The 19,956-nt window shown below is 42.9% G+C and overlaps 1 protein-coding gene across 7 annotated transcripts in view; it reads right to left on the bottom strand.

Annotated features, from left to right (window-relative positions):
• arvcfb (ARVCF delta catenin family member b) overlaps positions 1-19,956 on the bottom strand; it is a 225,300-nt gene that overhangs the window by 161,499 nt on the left and 43,845 nt on the right. For all 7 annotated transcript variants that reach the window (XM_053869585.1, XM_053869579.1, XM_053869581.1 and 4 more), the window contains exon 2: positions 14,965-15,040. The gene's annotated coding sequence lies outside the window, so the exon portion shown is untranslated. The remainder of the gene's footprint in view (positions 1-14,964; positions 15,041-19,956) is intronic.

Genomic DNA, 19,956 nt, shown 5'->3' with positions numbered 1-19,956 from the left:
CCACTTGGTTCATTCAGTCGTCGTCTTCCGCGAGCCCAGCGTGCCGCTCGCTCCTGTCCCACCAGACTCTGACGCATCCTGATCCATGCGTTATTAAAAGCGGCCTTGTGTCTCACCGGCCGGGCAGAGCAGCCAAACCAATTAAAATTCCACCACAGCCTGAGAAAAGGAGTCAAACCTCCCTTCCTTCCTGTCTCTCCTTCACAAACAAACACACATTCAAAGATGAGCAGATAACCATGAAGTGTCCGAGGACAGCTCAGGGAGGAAAAGTGTGTGCTCAGCTGCTGGAAGGAAGTGAAATTTGAGTTGCAAATACATCCCAAAAAAAGTACGATAAAGATGTGACTGGAGCCAGCAGGGACAGAGAGAGATTTATTCTGGCCGGGCTTCACTGGGTCACTGCGAAATAACCGAAAAGCAGAAACAGATGGAGCTGACAGTCCCACAAGTGCAATTCTGAACACGCGATTTTTTATCGCTCACATTCCACAATCAGCCATGGAATTCACTGAGAGCCATTAGACACCACGTGCAGATGGAGTCTAATAAATCCGAGCGCACGGCTCCATATAGCTCAGTCAAAACAGGGATGACAAACAAGCGGCTTCTGATTTCTGTTAGAGAAAAGACACTGTATGTAGCATGCCAATGACTCGCGCTCATCGTGTCCACCAATCTTTAGTTTCAGATGACATATAAAAATGAGTGGTTTTCCAACCACAAGGAGGCGCTCATTGAAATACAGACTAAAATACTTCCCTCTTATAAAAATAAAAACAGATTTGCGATCACTTTTAGCAAACTAGCACCAGATCTTAAACCCCATAAATCCCCACAGTACACAGCTTTAAAACACTTGCTGCACAGAATTAAATAAACTGGTGAGCAAATTCTTTCAACATTCACTTCAAAAAGTCACACAAAACAAAATACACTTATAGGACAACCGATTTAAATCACTTCTTAAACTGACAGACGCTAGCTTTTACGCCAAAATATTGCTAGCACTGCAGCTAAACACAACAACAAGACCCTTGTGAGCATGTGCTGAATAGTGAGTGTGTGCTATTTACATGGATGTTTGTGCGGAAGACTGGTCCCTAGTTGTGGGTAATTTATGAAGACTGCGTGAGCGAAGTACAAAAGATGCAGTGAGTCGGTGAAGGTCAGGGCGAGAAACTTTCCCACCAGGTGAAGGTGGTTAAAGGAAAAGGTTAAATAAACACACCATTTCACCAAGTGATTCACCACTGAGCTATTTCACCACCGGACATTAAACTTCAAAGGACGTCTTGGTGGTGCTGCGAAGCAAAGGCAGCTCCTCTTCAAACTGGAACACAATAAACATTGAGAAGTGAAGTCATCACCACTGACAGTCCAACGCTCTGGACCAGGGGCTTCTAACCGGTCTTTAGGTTGGGGCTGTAGTGGGTGCAGGTTTTTCTTGCAGCCAATGAAAAGGAGGATGCAGAAAGGTGGCCCGACCCAAGCATCGAACCCGCAACCTTCTTGGTCTTTGCCTTCTTCGTGGCCCGGGTTGAAACAAAAACCAAGAAACTGACCCCTAATGTGGGTTTGACCCCCCTGCCTAGGGCAGGTCCACAACGTGTCAAGTGTCCACGAGTCAAGTTCAACCAAGAGAACAGAAAAGGTCCCTGAAATGCATTTTTATTGTGTCAAATGCACCCACCAACGGACACACCATTTTATTGCCCATATTTTAGAACACTAAGACATTGTTTTAGCCAGCATTCACTCCTCCCCCATTATTTATCAATCACACTGACACATATACTGACAGGGTGAGTAATATGGAACCGCTCTGCTACTGCATGAGTCCAGGCCAAAGCGCTTCCTGCAGGACAGTACCAGCCCATGAGTCCTGTGAGAGCGCGTAACAGCGTCACCACCTGGAGTCTCTGGGAACTGAGAGGCAGGGTCCACTGTGAGGGAAAGTCTGGCTGTGTTTTGTATTTGTCCGGCACATTTCTAGTCACGTATGCAACACCATTAAAAGCTTTTCAGACATGGATTGTGTTGAACCAAAAGAGAAAAGGTCTTCTGAGAGTTGAAGGAGTCCAGAGGCAGGTACAGTTAATAGATGAATAAATGAGGAAAACATGAGCAACACACCCGCTGCCGACCTGTAGCAGGCACCACAGCCAGTCCTGGTTATTTATAAATGATCCAGAACAAACTCTCCTACAGATGAGTATTTGCCGAACACCAGGTCGGATGATGGCACCTATTTGGTACATGCTTTCCAAATCTCACACAGTCCACATTTGGCCTTGGGTGTGTGAGAATGTGCTCTCAGTCCAGGTGTGAAAGTCAAGCCAGTTCACCCACGTGCCACGGGTCACAGGAGAGTCCCAAATCTCTCAGCTCCTCCGTCTCCAACATAAGAGAAGCAGGAGCAGCGCCGCAGTGCTCCGGCTGCTGTGAATTATTCATGGCAACAGAAAGAGGAGGGAAAATGGCTTTCTTTAAACGGTAACAAAGGAAACGTATTGACTCATGACTCCAGCGTTTTTACATTTTTACTCACAGATTACGCACCGTCGAGAGACGCTTTTAAGGTTTCAAAGAAATAATGCGATTCTGCGTTCGGCACATCACCATCTTTCATAATCATCTCAGTTTCAGGCTGACAATTTTCAGACATAGTCCAAATGAGCCAGAGAAAATGTGTTTTTATTGAACATAACCCTCATTATTTTTGTAGTTTAAATTACACTTGTATAATTTTTCATCCTTGTGCATCATCATTTTTGGAAGTTTCCAGACTCACTGTTGAAATCTAGTATCTCACCGGGCGTAAAAAAAAGAGCATGATAATGTGAGCAGGTCATGTGATCCACATCATTCGGAGGTTGCTTTGAATTATGAGCAAACTATCACATACTTTAAGCTCTTTTGGACAATATGAAATGACTGGAAGGGCTGGATTTGACAGGAGTTCACCTACTAGTTCAACACATGATGAAACACTTGCTACAGATGGAATGAGAGGTGCTGAAAATGAAGTAAAATACCAAATGCAATATGCAATAAAAAGAATAAAAACAAACAAAACTACTCAACACCACCACAAAAACCAACAGAAGCAGCGTTTTTCAGCATAAACTTAAAGGCAACATAAAGGCAGACTGCTCGATGGTTTGTGTCTGACACAACCATTCAGGTTGATGATGACATCATCATTCGCAGAAGTGCAACCAAACAGTGTTATTCTTATTGACATTCTGTGTAGGAAATGAGTAAGATTTTTAAACTTTGTGCCTAGATTTTCAAGTGCTCTGTTCATCAACACACAAGGTTTCAGGAACATAAACAAGGTGGTGCTCACAAAGCCTCCCTGAAGATGGTGCTGCCCCCTGCTGGGCGGAGAGCGCATTGTGCGATTCGAGGGGGGTGAGAAAATATCCATACCCTCAAATATCACGATACTTGAATCTGTGACATTGCGTTTTGCAGAAATATCAAATTATTTGATGGTGTGATATTGTCTATTTAATACGCAGATAGTTGGATATGCAGCTGCATTTGTGACTAAATACTGAGATTTTCTTTTTGCACACTGGAGTTATTTCATAGAGTAAGGGAGCGATTCATTCCTCTGCTGGACTGCGAAATTTCACTGAAAGTATAACTGGGCTGACATAACAATAAACCTGCACATCTCTGTCATGCACATCAAATTGTACTGAGTTCCCCCCCTTCAAATGATGCTTCTTATTACAATGCTGAAACAATTTACAATCGCTGAAGTTAAAGTATCGCAATGTATCGTATCACCACTCCTGTATCGGGATACGTATTGTATCACAAGATACCTGCCAATACGCATGTGTAACCCAAGCCTCAAATAGTGTGTTAGCACTGATGTAGCGCACGCTGCCAAACTGTAAACAAGGCTTCAAAGTGAGGGGTTTCCTCAGTACGTTCAATATTCATGAGATTTGCCGGCCTCAACAGTTAAAATTAAGATGAAATAAATACACCATTTCAAGTGTTTAACCGCTAAGCTATTTCACCACCGGACATTTAACATCAAAGGACGTTGTTGTTGGTGCTGCGGAGCAAACTCAAACTCGGGTGATACGAATGTGGAAGGATCCAAAAAGCAGAGCTCTATGAATCCCAAATGAGTACATTCACTTTGTGATGAGCAAGAATAAGGTAACTGCTGAAAAAGTTCTGCCAGCCAGCTACCACACTGCTGCCAAGTGATCGCTTTCTCAACAACTTACCACAACTTTATAAACCATTAATGTCTCGTGTTCCACGTTCATTACCTTTGCCGCAGTTTTCCACGCGCAATGTTTCCTTTCATGTCAAAGACAGGGAGTCGTGAGCTCTCAAAACAAGTTTGCCTAAAAGCCTCAAACGCCGCCAGGAAACGCGCCTCTGCTGTTTTGACGCGCGATCAGAGACAGGAAGACGCAGCGAGTCTCAAGAATCCCGCTTGATGATGGAACCGCCTTTGATTCGTAACCCAGCAGCGGATGCAAAATTTAACACCGCTGTCATCGCATCTAACGTTTCCTGCATGTAGCATCGCACGAGACAAACCAGCGACCGCTGAGCTCAAGCTGCCTTTTCAACTCGACGCTGCAGATGATTAGCGAGGAGAAACTGAGCCACGCTCATGAATATGTATGTGAAAACAGCACTGTACTTAAACACAAGCAAAGGGGTGTATTTATGTACATCAGAACCGACTGATTTAAATAATTCACTGCCTCGCTGTGAGCTGTGCAATTATGGAATCAGCGCTATCATGGCTGCAACGAACCTTGTTATCGTGGTTCAACTGAGACTCTCATGAGCAGGTGTTCCAGGCTTCATGCAACGTTCACAAGGGAACGAACTCGCTACGGCGTGAGAACAAAAGCAGAAGTGTTGCAGCAATGACGGGAAAATCACAGACAATTTGCTTCTGTTCTGTATTGTTGGGATTTTCACCGATTGTTGAGGTTCAGTTTGAGGAGGGCGGGTGGAGGAGAGAGCAGTGTATAACTCTCCGGGTCCTCCTTAACGGTCTACCTTAAAAGGCGGAGTCCTCCTCGACAGGTGTATTTTATGTAATTGCCAGCTCATCTCTAAAAAATATTTATTTAATGCCGTTTTCACTGCCTTTATTTCCTATCAAAATTGGTATTGAAAATCTTGTTGAGTACCCAATACCTTCCTGGGTTTCGTGACAACCCAAGCACAGAGGAGCTGGGGAATGATGGTGGTCGACAACGGTCAACATCTGTCTCCTTGACCATCACAGAGCCGTAGCTCTAAAGCCATGACAAAGACATGCTGGTTACCTGGATATAACTCCAGTTCTATGAGTGCATGCAGCGCAAGAAAGGTGCAATTTATTGTGGTCTTCTCCCAAAGGTGCAGTGAACTCGGTGGCTATTTACAAAAAGTGAAAAAATGCTGCAAAGAGACTATTTACAAAATGTACATGGAAAACTGGATGGAGTTCCACAAAAACATCCAAGGCAGCTTTCCAAAAAAAGAAAAACACAGCTCACTATTAACTTTCCAACTCACGGGTCTCACACCAAGTAATGCAAAATGGCTTCCTTATATGCCCCAAAGTTCCAGTTTACAATACTGTGACAGATTGTCAGAGCTGCTCCGTCACAACCACAATGGATAAAAAAGGCCCAGCTGGGTGAACAGCCACCTCCACAGCGAAACCAGATCATCGCACCACGCTGTCAACCAGTGACAGTCCACAGAGTTCTTCTGAAATCATCAGCTGACATCTCTGTTGTTGCCAGCAGAGTGTTCTTCAGAGTTGTGTGGCGAGGAATGGGCACAGCTGCTGAAACCAGCCAGCTGGTGGGGAAAAAAGTTTGAAGAAGAAAACAGGACCAGTGGCAAAATGGAGAAGAATTGCTTCCATCCTTTCGATGATGAAGAGCAGCAGGGCTTGAAACACGTCAATTGTATTTTAAGATGTTCCTCATACACTTTTTAATGGCTTCTTTTTCTTAGAATGCGATCACTTTTTGTGTCTGTGTCACTTTAAAGCACAGGTGGGCAGTTACACGTTGCCACATAAAATACCACTGTGAGGGGCCGTCTGAAGGACAGAAGGAAATATGACTCCATTTTTTTAATTATAAGTTTTACATTTTCTTTTCTCCAGGAAAAAATATGTCCTTTATTCCAACAACCTTCCAGCAGTGGATTAATTGCTGGAATTAATTTCCTAATGAGGAAAAACAGGAACAATTAAAATGATGAAGGACTGAAAGGGGAAAAAAGCACAATCTTGCTTTGCAAATCCAATGTTTTTCTCCGTCTAAATATTTTGCAGTCGAAAACTTGAGTTCATTTTTTTTTTATTTAACCGTGGGTGGATCACTGCCTATTTCAACACTCACTTCATTTATTATTGAACCGATAAATAACGGCATACGTAAAACTTGGTCGAAATAATTGTGACTAAAGCCACAGCCACTTCAGGCGACACAACAACCTGATAGAACAGTGGATGTTTTCAGAGGAAAGCTGCGACTCTCCCTGAGAGTGTCTCTTTAGAAAACACCCAGCAGCTTTCTCTCCGGCATGTACGCGTCAGAAAGTCGGTCGAGAACAGAGCAAGAACTTTGCTGGGGAACTACCTGAAAATAAAGTCTCAAAAATGCATAGTAGGAATGTGCAGCCATCATAAAGTTCACTGTCTGTTTTCCCCAAATGTTTTCAAATCCTTATCTTGCAGTTTAGTTTTGACAGAGGCTTCGTCCTCCATCTTGAATAGTTAACCCTGCGACATTGTCTTAAAAGTTTTTGTTTTTTTTAAATGTGAAAGCAATTGCTTGACTGAATTGTCGATGGGATTCTGAAATCATTTCTGTGCTAGACCCCAATCAACCTCAGTAAAATTCCAAAATATATTAGAAATAAGTGAGAAACATGCCGGTCCACTGGAGGATAAACTGAACCGTCTGATGAAACGGAATCGGCAGAAACTGCAGCCTCAGTCAGCGAGGGATGTAGCACTGCAAATATGGATCATATAGATTTCATGTACAAAATTCCAGCTGAGAGACTATGAAAGGTAAGAGTGTAGGAATGAGTTCAACATTGGGGAGGACACGTGCAATCTTACATCAATATTTGGTTTCAAAAACAACAATTATATCCTTCCTTTTTTCCATTTCTAAGTTTTGCTCTCACCCACGCAGCTTGAATAACAAAGGCCTCGGTAAAAAGAAGCACAATGTTACTTGCAAAGTGACTTCCTGTTTACAACTCCGACATAGTAGACTGGAGCCATGCTGGATAGAAGACAATGTTTTTAAACCAAAACAAACATATTTAACCCGTCACTGACCTGTGCTACAATTCTATAATTCACTTTTCGGACAAATTTCATAGGAAGGTTGGCAAGCTAATGCTAGCTTGCAGCTGCTAATAACGTTTGAATACCTGGAAAATTTGTCTGTGGACAAAACAACCTTGAACACAGAAGATACTTCCTGGATGAAGTTATAACCAACACGCTTCCCCTTTCTTTTGTTTTCCGTATTCCCAACAACACAACACGTAGCCATTACTATGACCGCTACCCGAGTGACTGCCACTCAAGACGCACCAGGAACAGCGAGAGGGAAGACATGTGCTTTCAAAATAAAAGCAAGTACATTTAAGTATGGTACGTATTTCATGTTTAATAATTGGATAATAACATGTTCTGGACAGAGGATGACTTCACCTCTGCAGTCTTCCACCGTATCCAAGATTCTTCAGCTCACTCTACATTAACTTATTAAACCCACATCCTATGGGCCATTAATATCCTTTTACGTGCTTAAAATGACGGACGACCCCGTCTGACTCGCGCTGACGCCGAATGAATCACTGTGATTTATCAAGAAAACTTGAACACGAACTGCTGCAGTGAGGTGGGGCGACAAGAAATCAAGTCAAAAGCTACGTGATAGCACACTCCTCAACACATTATAGCGCTCTTACAGTGCTTCGCTAGCACTTTTCACCCGGGATGAATGAATCCTCCTGCTTTCCTTGTGTGTCCCACAACACTTTAGCGTTAAGGGATAGCGAGATCTGACGTTTGAAATGTTGTGTACGTATTTCAATCCTAAATTCGTGGATGAGATGCATGAAAGAGATGCGCTTACTGACATGACGTTTAGCAGAGCTAGCAAGTAGCTACTCAGCTCACTGTGCGGCAACACTGTGGACCCTTTTCTTGCAACTTATCAGTGGCAGAAAATGACAACATGAACGTCGCTGAATCTTGGGCTCAGAACTGGAAAGTTACCAGTTAAAAATAGGACTTCACCCTGAAATTAAAACTAAAATGAAAACAATATTTTTCAGTTTGTGATTCCCTGCGGTACAAAAACAAATGCAAGAAGAAGAAGCAGCGAAGTAACAATGGAGATAAATAATGAAGGTCACGTTGAAGGTTTCTTGTCTTCTGGCACAATCTCAGGAGACACACGCAGAACACAATTTAAAAATGTCTCCTTTATTAATTGAGGCAGAGCAGTGTTCTTATAAATAATAAAATGCAAGTCAAATGTTATCGTTCTGGAAACAACTTCCAAATGGATGTGCTGAGGTCAGCAAGGAGGTTCCACAGCGCATGGTTAGGAGGAGCAACTGGAATCCAGGATGAGTCATCGCATACTTGATGTGGCTCAATTCAGGAACAGACGTCGCAACTGCATCCTCATGTTCTCTTGTGATGGGACGAACAAGTGTTTACGTCTTAGACATCTACATTTGCATTGTAAGTTGCTGTATGATTGATGATGATCAGCGCAGTTTAAGTGCTATTCTTTTATCAAAATAATGCAATACCATTTGAAAAAAGCTCTTGATAGAAAAGAGCTTTTGTGTGGCCATAAAACAGTGGTATCAAAGTCGGGCGCCCAAAAGGGGGAACATTTAAAGCTTTGTTGACATTGTGAGCCAAAACCACATGAGATTCATCTTTTACGACTCAAGAATAGGCATCGTTTTAACAAGAATAATGAACTGTGGACATAAATCGGAGAAACTCAGAGTCTGATATTAAGAGTCCAGGTAACAAGCCAGTGGTAATCCAAGACCAAAATCTTTTTAAAAGCCTAAAAACCCAGCATTAAACATGGCCTTTCATCAAGCGCTACATAAATCTGAACAGTGGGTTGTTCTTACTTTTCAAAAGTGACACCTCGAAGGTGCCAGTGAGGCGAAGCCACAGCGCAGAGAGGAGAACGTGGTGCATTACGGATGGAGCCCGAGAGATCACGACCAGCGGCGGGCCCACCCTCAGAGGGGGCCGAGGCTGCCTTATTAAAAACCCTCCTCTGCGCGTTCAACGTCAGGGAAAGAGCTACTTCTGAACTTCTGAACTGCTCTGAAAGATTTTAATGCCGCGGCGTGAGCCGCAGAGAAGCAGACAGATATACTTTGCTGGCGAGCTCACATTTATCTGAAGAGAGCACCAAACACCCAGCCTGACCCGCCATGCTGATGCCACCATTCATATGTCCGGGACATTACTGCCTCCACATTAGATTAATGGTGGCTGGGAGTTATAGATTACGCATTCCCACAAATGGACTCTTTGGTTTGGCAAACTACTTTTAGTTTGAATGGATGGGTTCCCTCTGCAGGGTGGAGCGAGTTGCACGGTCATCTGTGAGGTGCTCAAAGTAGCACATTGCTCAGTAAGATGACTGAGGAACCAGTCCACACAGACAAGGAGTCAGTGGGGTCTGCACAAGCTCTGGGTTGAATAGGCGTTTCATCCACACATGCTTAGCGTTTTCAGTCCGCCGCCTCTTGAAAATGGCTCCCAGAGAAAGGAATTTGGAAACGCACATTTCAGAAGTGACAATAAAGCGAGCGTGACCTTGATCATGTCTCACTTTTTCAAAGTGATGGCGTCACCGTCGTGTCTGCGTTGGCTCTCTCTCCCCGTCAACACTTTGCCAGAGTAGCGCCCATTTGTTTCAATTAATGGGAAATATTATTGCACAAATTTCAGCTGCTCTTCATCATAATGAGCCGCAAACAATCACTGTGAACACAGACGCGGCGCAGACATCTCAGTCAAAGCCCACGCTCGACAGAGAAGTCAGTCGCAAACACAAGTTCATTCAACATTTCTTTCAAAACAGAATCAAACTGACCTTGAATATAATTGAAATCCACACACATTACAGAGCATGTCGCACCACAGAGCAGCCAACAACACTCAGAAACAAGCTTCCTTTTTAAGGCATTACAGCGCCCACTACAGGCCTGTAGTGGGCGCTATATATATATATATATATTATAACAGGACATCAAACCCTGGAGTGAGCGCTCCAGCACCTCCCCTGTGACACTCTACCACGGTCCAGTGTGGAGACAGGAAAGGTTTTACACCTCAATATGAGGAAAAAACAGTCAGTAAATGTAGCTAACAGGACACGTCTGCATACAGAGGCTGCGTTATACACAATAACAAAGCCTGGGTCAGCTGATCGGTCCGCGCACGTTATGGTTTTTACGCCTTTTTTTGGGGGGCGTTGGAGTTCTGGATTTTCATTCGAAATCAGAAGCAAAAAAATCTTGAAATATTTGTTTGAACTCCGATTTGTTCGAAGTCCAGGACATTCAAAAACCACTAGTACCACTGTATGTATATATATATATATATATATATATATATATATATATATATATATATATATATATATATATATATTCAATAGCTTCACTAGTGATGGTCTTCATCATTTCTCGAACAACAAAGTCTGCTGGTATCTATGCGTTCTGTGTTTTTACATTCACGTTGCCTCTATCACAATGTTCTGACCATGAATTGGCTCGAGCATGTGCCTCTCGAGGAGCTGCTATGGCAAGCAGACATGCAGAAGCCGTGCTGCCAACCACTAACATCACTTTCTGTCCTGCTGCATGGTCTTCAGCACAGCGTAAACATTACTATCCTGTGTCAGATGGTGTATAATTCACTCTCTTGCTCTCTGGAACTAACACCACCCTTGCAACTGGGGTCAGTTTTGATACTTTCTTAGTCCTAAATTTTGCTCAGGTTGAAGTCACAGGTGTCTGCCATCCGCTTAAAAAGTACTAACTACATCAAGTACTGTATTTGCAAATTTCCTAGTCTAAATGCCACGATGTTGCCTGTCGATATTTGGGTCAAGTCATTTTAAGTGGACTCGTGTGGACCACTGAAACAGGCGGGAGAAACGTGGAGTAGAAAACCTGCGTCTCTGTTAAATGTAGCTTGAGCTGAAAGGATAAATACTAGACAATGTTAGGTCCCAAAATACACTCAGCCTAAGAACACTGCTTTAGCTTGAGATTAATGACAGGTAGAATCTTCATATGACAAAGTGCCACATCTGCAAATGGTCATCCATAAAAGCCCGGAAATCCACCCTCCGAACAATCGCAGAGTTCAAATAGTTGAGGCGATCCTCGGAGATGTCCCATTACTGCGGACAAAGCCTTCGCACTCAGCACCGGTCAGCCATAATTGGCCCCCTGCTGGAAGATTAATAAGCAACCGTCCACTATTAAAACTTTTAATGGAATCCGAGGAGAGCTCTTGAAAACCAGCATCACCTTGGACAGGCAAGAATTAAAGCCTTCCACTTGAACACTGAACCTGTTGCAGAGGATGTCCAGCTATTCATGGAAGGGGCGACTTTCACCGAGGGAGGTCAGACCGAAGACAGGGGTTTATGAGAAGAGTCAGATTCCTTTGGGCTGTGCTCACACGTCCCATGCTCTGATGCAAAGAGCAGCTGTGTGCAGGCTGCTGGGAACAGATGGAGGCTAAACATGTGTATTTTGTTTGCAGCAGAAATGCGGAAAAGCAAGGGTAACCTCAGCAACCTTGACCAACAGAGGGGAATGTTTGGCTAAAAATAAATATGCAGGAAGAACCGTGTTCGCTGCTCTTGAATTTGCAAAGGGGGGATGTCAAATGTTGTAGTGTGGTCGAAGTAGGTGTGAGGTGAAACGGGTCGGCAGGATGTGGTCGATACCATGTGCGAATGAGAGCAAATTAATGGATGGAAACAGTTTGAAAAAAGTTTGGATGAACAAAAATGTACAAACATTCGTCTTCAACGCTTGTTTAAGAGTTTAGATCTTAATAAGTTGAAATAAGGCTAAAGTTTGTTGTGTTTCGTCCTTGGAATGATGATATTTTAGAAGTGCAACACACAGTTTAGTTCGGCATGACCTTCATATTGGGTCAAACTTAAAGCACACGGGCCAAATCCGGCTCGGCAAGTCATTTCATATGGTCCACAAGAGTTTTCAAGAGTTAGCTCAAAATAAATTCTTATTAACTGTGCCCCTGCGTGACTTAGATGGACACTCCCAACCTACACAACGTGATGTCACTAATGCTGTATACAATACTTTTCTGGGTATTGTTGTCAATTGAAACCCTAACCAACACACTCAGGAGGCTGATATAAAAGCAAAGTCTTTCACACCAGGCCAATCCCAAGTCACGCTCGAGTAAGACTTGTGAGTCGCAGAGAACGCGCTGGAAGATCGTGTGCGTGTCCTGTATGAAACGTTAGCATGGGGGTTGTGTCTAACGGTGACCAGTACGGCATACACCCATAACAATATCACATTGTTTTCGTCCCGATTTTCCTCCTTCCCGACCAAGGATGGCAAGCGCCTGACTATCTAATCTCTCATGAGATGATCCTAAAAGATAATCCCGTGGTCTGAATTGTTTTAAGAGTGAACTATCCATCTGATCTGTTGATCGGATGACAATAAAACACAAGCTTTTAATCCTGAGCACTGTAGCTCACTCACATCCGACGCTGTCCTCATAGTGTCTATTCTGTCAACATTTGCTGTGTGTTGCTGTCACTGAGTCACTTCTTTACATTTTATAAAGGCTCCAGAATTGAAAGTGCTGTTTTGGTTTGAAGGCTGGACAGAATAGACATTTACAGAATGGTCGATAGCTGGCAAAGGATGAGGCGTGGCTTCATGTTAGCACAAGGAAATAAGTAGAGTCAATCTTTCACTTTTCATATGAAGAATTGATGTTAGCAGAAATAGTGAAGTCAATCGGAGGTTGGACGTCACAAACTACTGATCTGCTGCAACTTTTGGCAGTTGATCTCAAACAAGCATGTACCGTAAATTCCGGACTATAGAGAGCACCAAAATATTAGCCGCACCCACTGAATTTAAGAAGGAAAATAGATGTTGTTCATACATAAGCCGCAGCGGTCTGTAAGCCACAGGTTCAGTGGTGTGCTGTCTGCACTGTGGACAGGTCAGTGGGGCACCGGCTTAAAAACACAGGGTCCAGCATCGAGAGTGAGGAAGTAGCTGAGTAATAGGGAGCGTCTTGATTGATCCACGCTGCTCTCACAATAAGTTGAACACAGTGAGAAAGATTACTGACGATCGAGAAGGTTTTGATCAGTGAAGTTCAGAACCAAACATCAGAGATGATCGGTGTCTGACCTCAGTGTTCAGGGAGTTTACAAAGTTGTTTTTGAACAATGTTGTTGTCCGCTCAGACAGGGATCACACCCTTTACTGTCCGTCATCTATCATGTTTGTGTGGAGTCACGCTGTACATGTAGTTTCCAGCATCAAGCGCTGAGTCGGCTGAGGCGAGAAGCTCAGCCGCTGTGGAGAGTTTCCCAAGAAAAGCTGCGGCTCTTCAGCCGGCATCAAGTCCAAGTCCACGGCTAAAACCCGACTCGCTCGTGTTCCCGTCAGACTTTTGAGTCGAACGCACTTTGCCTGAAGATGCGCTGTTTTCGCCCGTGTACCCAAAGTTGCGACACCACTGCCAGACTCAGCTGCTTCTTCTCGATTCTTGATTCGACGTTTGTTTGTCTATTGATGGAGCTGCGGACACGCAGGTGAAAACAGCACATTTTGAGGGCTTCAAGGGTAAATAAAAACCCTCTGATTTCATCTGATTTCAGCCTGTAAAAATCCATATATTGGCCGCGCTGTTGTATAAGTCGCAGGGCTTAGACTGCGAGAAAAAAGTAGCAGCTTATTGTCCGGAAATTACGGTATATATTTTTTGTGGTTGTTGAGTTTGACAGCTGTGAACACAGTCCACAATCCTCCATCCATAAGAAACAGTAAGATTATTACTCTGATTTGGTCTCGACTGTCATCACCAGCGCGGCTGTCTATTTTTGCATCTGAAAACGTATTATGGGGAGGTGACGGGCACAGATGAAAAGCAGCAAACAAGACAACAACAGCAGAGAACTGAAGCGCTCACTGGCACAGAAGCAGGAGCTGATAGTTCAGGAATCACTGAGCGGTTTTGTCCCTACAGCTCTGCCTCTCAGGGGAGCGGCAGAGAAGGAGGCATCGCCTGAGGGAGCCAGTGGAGGTGGTTAATCTTCACCGCTGTGTTTTCCCTCGCAAAAAGAAAGCGCCTGGCTGTCTTCTTGATTCATGCACATTCACTTTTTGCAGCATTTTAAATCTCCCAGTCAAATCTAAAGGCTGATCAGTCATCTGAGGTCGGGCCCGGACTCCTGGTACAGTGATGTACGACCTCGCTGAGAGCCGCAGTAGCTCAAGCGCCATGAACCCGGAGGAAATACAAGCGCCAGACAGAAACAAAACGTGACCAGGAATCCGGATCCAAAACTATGCAAATGAGCGGTTGTAATCGCCAGACAACATAAATCTAATGGGCAGAAAAATACGCTGGCGACTAAGTGTTCTTGTAAATCAACAGCTTCAGAGAGTTCTCTTGTCTGAGATGGTGAATAGGTTCAACCTCTGAGTGCAGCTCCCAGGAAACCAACATCTGAACCGTGAATTGTTTGGCAGCAGGAGGAATCAAAGGAAGCAGTTCGGAGTGTATGCAGGAGGTAAAACCAGCAAACAAACCCGGAGATTTCCGCTTAATACATCAGGTTCAATCACCAAGTGTGTGTGAGAGCTCACCTTAGTTTGTGGGGACACACAAATATCAGCGCAGGTTGACATCTATCAGACGACAGTCGCGCTTCAACTAAGCCACCTGCCGAACAATAGACAGAAGAGAGAGACGTGTTAGAGGCTACAAAGCCAAAGCAAGAGAGACTTGAATGAAGAGGAGGCTTTATATCTGCTTTCTGCAGTCGGACTGTGAACGAAAGAAAAAAGTTTGATTTGAAGACGGGTATTTTATAGACCTGGTTTATCTGAAAGTATGCCACATCTTGCTTCAAGTCATTTCAGATTTCACAGGCTGAGTTAAAAACAAGTCATTCTCATTCCTCAGGCATCAAATACTGACTATTCCCAAGTGGAAAAAAGACGAGTTCAAGTATTATAAAGGTGGTGAAGAAGGGAGTGAAGGGAGGGTGGAATGGATGCTGTCGATTGAGGTGCCAACAAGCAGAGGAAGACACTCAATGAGCTGCTTGGTAGAGCTGTCAAAACATTAGAATTTTTAATCTTGAATCGCACTGACGCTGAGTTAACTCGAGATTAATGGCAAATGAATCACACATTTTGCATCTGCTCTAAATAGAGATACATCTGTACCAGTTTTTTCCAAAATGAGTGGTGTACGAGTACTTGCATTTGAGTACTCACCAATACCAAGTACTTATGACATTACACATAAATGTTGTTCGACAGAAAATAATGGTCACATGATTCACTGCAGTACAAACACAAATTTAACAAAACTGTCCTAAACTGACTCAAAACTACGCGCTGTGGTATCGCTTTCATGGTATCGGTGGCCATTCCATGAGTACGAGTACTCAAGCTTGGGCCAATACCTCACTCCAATACCAGTGTCCCCAGTTCAAAATATAACTTAAGGGCTTAAGATTATAAACACAAGAGAGGCCAATAATGTTTTTCCTCATGCAAACATTTCCTTCCTTCAACAACTCAACATAACCAATACTGTCATAACATTCTGTAAAATAAACAATTCGAACAATATCCTAAAAACAACATTTACAACGGAAGCGAAAATGTTTGAATTAACTCACCATTAAGAGCGAGTTAACTTTAACTGAAGTACGATTAATTGAGATTAAAATTTTAATCTGTCGACTAGCTCCAGTTCTTGGATGCCGAAAGAAGACGACGTTTTAGTTTTAGTAGCATTATAACAGACGGACTGACTGCCGTAAGTGTAGATATTTAAGCGCTCATGAAAACAAAACACCTGAGCTCATGCTGGACGCAGTGTTCTGCTGCTCATCACAGTGGAGGCACTGAGGCAGCGTAATAATAATAACAAGGACCTTATCGGTCCTACCTTCACCAGCTCGTAATTGTTCCTAGGAGGCAGCTGAAGCAGCGCCGGCCTGTGGACGCCTGTGTGATGAGGCAATATCCAGGCAATTTTGTGAAGCGCTTTGACTAGCATGCATCATTCATGACAACATCATTAAGGTTGGGAAGAGAGAAGACGCTCCAATTAAGAAGTGGGTCCGAATAGTTAGAGCCATCAATATTAGATGTCGTGGAGGGAGTCGGCTCTTTTTGATGGCAAACTATGCTAAATCACGCAGTGGAGGTCAATCCAAACGTGAATGAGTCAATGCAGTCAAGTCGCCGCTCAATGATTCACCAACAGCAACACACAAAATAGACGACATTTATGTTCAACTACACGCGTAAAGTTGGACACATTGCGTTGATCAGCCAGAAAAAGAAAGTACTTCCACATTCCAGTTCAGGTTCCAGGCTGTAACTTCCTTCATCAGTGTCACTGGCGCGTCACTGGCGCCCGCAATAAATTACCAGAGAAGTGATGCTGATTGTTGCGAGCGTTCTGTGAGACGCCGTTGTTTCCAATAATCTGCCCCGCGGGAGGAAGTTTAATCTGTACTTGCTTGCTCTGCCGAACAACATTATTTTGTTCTCTTCATGACTCACTGAATCGTCCGCTTTGTTGGGAAAGAACAATAAGAAAATAGCTCTGGCAGTAATGTTGTCAAATAAATGACATGGCAGAACTGGCTGCAGCACTGAGCGGGGACCGTGTCAGCAGCGCTGCTCCTCCTATGATGCTTTTCTGGAGGAGGAAATCTGTTTCACACCCGCCGCACTTCTGCCTCATAACACAGTCAGAGATTCAAGAGTGATATGTAGCAGCTTCAGTGAGGAATCTCAAGATGTTGCTGTGACCATTTAATCTTAGTATATCTATTTCAAGATATTTTAAATCCATTTAAATGTCTATCAAAGTCCTTTTCTGTTTGGTCACACATTTTATCTTTCAACATTTATTGATGGACAGTAAATAAACGTTTTTTTCTTTTTAAATAAAAAGCCCATTATAATAATGTTAACCGAAAATTGAAAACTTTGTGCATATTTAAATATTTATTAAAAAGAGTGTATATATATTATAGTAATGTATAAATATATACAAAGTTAAAAAAAATAATCTATACAGTATATATTTCGAATGTCTCGGAATTCGAACAAATCGGAGTTTGAACAAAAATTTTGAGATTTTTTTGCTTCGGATTTCGAACGAAAAAAGCTGAAAAAAACATAACGTGGAACGCAGCCTGTGTATGCAGACGTGTCCCGTTAGCTACATTTACTGACTGTTTTTTCTTCATATTGAGGTGTAAAACCTTTCCTGTCTCCACACTGGACCGTGGTAGAGTGTCACAGGGGAGGTGCTGGAGCGCTCACTCCAGGGTTTGATGTCCTGTTGTGGGCTGGAGCTGGGACAGGGATGAGGCGAGTCTGGGACAGAGCGTGACTTGGTTTATGACTTTGTCACAGCCAAACTGCACAGAAGCGCACATTCAGAGCTGGACACGCACCGGGCACCTCTTCACTTCTGGAGAGACGTCACTCACTCGGCAACCCCTCCCACATGCAGCGGCCACACACATAGAGGAACAGCCACCTGCAGCAGACGCTCTACATTCACTCCTACAAAAGACTGTTTTAAGGCTTAGAACGCATTAGTTCTTTTTCCATTCATTGTAATGGGAAAAAATCGATTCAGATTTCGAACAAATCGCTTCTCGAACGGCCGTCTGTGGTCGAGAACCGAGGTACCACTGTGTATATATATATATATATATATATATATATATATATATATATATATATATATATATATATATTAACCAGGTACCCTGCATGCATATATATATATATATATATATATATATATATATATATATATATATATAAAAATCGATTCAGATTTCGAACAAATCGCTTCTCGAACGGCCGTCTGTGGTCGAGAACCGAGGTACCACTGTGTATATATATATATATATATATATATATATATATATATATATATATATATATATATATATATATATATATACATACCGAGGTACCACTGTGTATATATATATATATATATATATATATATATACACAGTGGTACCTCGGTTCTCGACCACAGACGGCCGTTCGAGAAGCGATTTGTTCGAAATCTGAATCGATTTTTATATATATATATATATATATATATATATATATATATATATATATATATATGCATGCAGGGTACCTGGTTAAAGTTGGTTTAAGGTACAGAGTTTGACTGCTTGCTAATCCACAAAACCATGACTCAAAAAGCCTTCAACATCCTTGAAGTAAATATCATTTCTTGACAATACACATCTATGCAGCGACAGAGGAGCATTGTGACAGCAGAGCCATCAGCAGGGGTTCCAAAAACATCACCAGTGGACAAACAGTGTTTCTTACTGCCAGAGAGGAAATGCTCTGTTTCCATAGAAACACAGGTAGAAAGTCCTGTGCTGCTCCTGGGCTGAACCTCCGTCATCCTCTCTTGAAAGCAAATTATTTTTGGCGCGTCTGACTGAAGTCCATCTCTACATCTGGGTCTAATTAAACCGTCTGTCTTGCTCCACTCCCCAGCTTGAATGTGAAATTCATATACTTAATTTTGCTGGTTACGATTGACGACTCATAGAAGTGTTTTATTGCTTTTCTATGTTGCTGTCCTTTGATGTGCAGAGCTGAATCCACTTTTTCATGCGTTGTTTATTATTGACTTGAAAGGCATCGGAGGATGACGCTCAGGTTTCAGACAATGCCTTTCAGATCAGCCTTGAACCGTATTAACCGGAACACAGTCTCAATCATTTGTTATGATGCAGCCATTCATCCTCCAATCCATCCTTCCGTCCTTCATCATCCTCCATCCATTCATTGACTATGATTTTCGTTTATTGCTTTTCATCATACATCGCATGTGAGCACTCAGAATCCAGCCACGTGTTCATCGATGTGTATGTCCTCCATTCAACATCACTCTCTCATCCATCTATACATCCACCCAGTCATCCAGTCAGTCAGCGATCAATCCATTCTTCATCTCCATATGGATTATCTTTTCATCCATCCATCCATTTGCCCAACCAAGTTAGACCCACGCAACTGTCCATAGGTCTCTATATTATTATTATTATCCATCCATGATTTCAAATGCAGTTTGTTATCCACCCATTCACCCATAAACTCATCTTCCATCCATCATGGCTGATGTGTTAGGGTTTGCTAACACGTCCATCCATCAATCCACCATTTTCGATCCATCTTTGACCCAATCCTTCAGCCCACCATCTTCATCTGGCCTCAGTCCTTTTATCCTTTAACTGTCAAAGGATTCACCCATTCATTCATTCATGTTCCCATCCACTGTAGCCATACTTCTGATGATCTACACATCTTAAATTATCAACACTATCATCCCCCTGTCAATCCCAGCACCTGTAATCCCATCAATCCATCCCACTTAAATCTCTCAATCCATTCATCCGTACATGTAGTCTTCAGCAGGCACCTGCAGAGATAGACCCCTAGTGGTGAGCCATGACTATGACTAGTAACACCACAGCCAGGGTTTTCGCAACCGATAATGAAATCTCATGTGATCAAAAAACGTACTTAAAACAAAGTGGAAACATCTGAACAAAT

This window comes from Synchiropus splendidus, chromosome 7 (assembly GCF_027744825.2).
Source record: "Synchiropus splendidus isolate RoL2022-P1 chromosome 7, RoL_Sspl_1.0, whole genome shotgun sequence".
Taxonomy (NCBI): domain Eukaryota; kingdom Metazoa; phylum Chordata; class Actinopteri; order Syngnathiformes; family Callionymidae; genus Synchiropus; species Synchiropus splendidus.
This window is presented reverse-complemented; position numbering and strand designations above follow the sequence as displayed.